Genomic DNA, 1,117 nt, shown 5'->3' with positions numbered 1-1,117 from the left:
TTGCTCCGTAACTGCAGCACAAGTGTTACCCTATACGTGAGTCTGAAAGCGTGCAAGCTCAAGTTTATTCATTTGAAATCATAGAGTAATCTATATTGCAATTCCGAGGTCTTTCTGTCCCCAAATTAAGGGCCCTCTTTATGACATTAAGAGTTTCGCATAACGGCAGTTTTACATGGCCTTAAATTTAAGATAGATTTAACTGAGTGGCCTTTAAGGACCCGAAACCCTAAGGAACATAGCGTTCAGTTCAGTCTGCAACATTTCTTGTCATGCATTTGGCAAAAAGCTTTTGTTGATGATGCATTTTATCTCTTTGAAACTTCCCAGGGAAAGTGCAGCTCAAGGCCCCTAAGTCATGTAGCAGCGTAGTGATGTAACTACAGAACAAATTATATAATTCCAAACAGCACAAGGACCGTTGTGAATTTTCAGAGGGTCGTAAAATAACAGAATACATCCCTGCAAACAGTCTTGTCTTATGTTTATCCACTATTCATTTACACAGTGAGCTTTATAGTGCTATTTTATCTGTATTACTATGTTGGAAGTAAGTGGTGTGTGTGTGTGTGTGTCGTGTGTGTGTGTGTGTGTGTGTGTGTTTGTGTGTGTTTCGCCATCAGCTCAAGATATAAAAACCTGAGTCACCTACACGTTGAGATCTTAATTCATACTTATTGTAAATTGTGGCAGATAGTAACTTCACCTCAATGTATTGCAGTGCGTTACAAAACAGTAGGTAATAACATAGTCCGTTATAATGATTCTCTTGATTACTCAAAACAGATGCTTGTCTTCTAGTGTCCCTTCCTTGTGCTCTATTCCTAACGCCCCCGCCTAACCTGCTCCTAATCATGAATCAGCAGCCGACGGCCGTTGGATGGACTTCTCAAGAACCTCCAGATGGCCAGTCCACCCCTGCATGTAGCGCGTCACACTACAGATTATTATATAATTACAGCACATCCGTTGTGAATTTTATGACAGCACTACCAATCTCAGATTTGGATCTACGCGAATCACATGGTCATCCCTCAGAGGTCGGAAAATACGGAAATACGTCCCTGCAAATAGTCTGTCTTATGTTTAATCACACTATTCATTACACAGCTGAGCT

This window comes from Cyprinus carpio, chromosome B25, assembly GCF_018340385.1.
Source record: "Cyprinus carpio isolate SPL01 chromosome B25, ASM1834038v1, whole genome shotgun sequence".
NCBI classification, from domain to species: domain Eukaryota; kingdom Metazoa; phylum Chordata; class Actinopteri; order Cypriniformes; family Cyprinidae; genus Cyprinus; species Cyprinus carpio.
The sequence above is the reverse complement of the archived record's forward strand: the minus strand, read 5'-3'. Positions refer to the sequence as shown.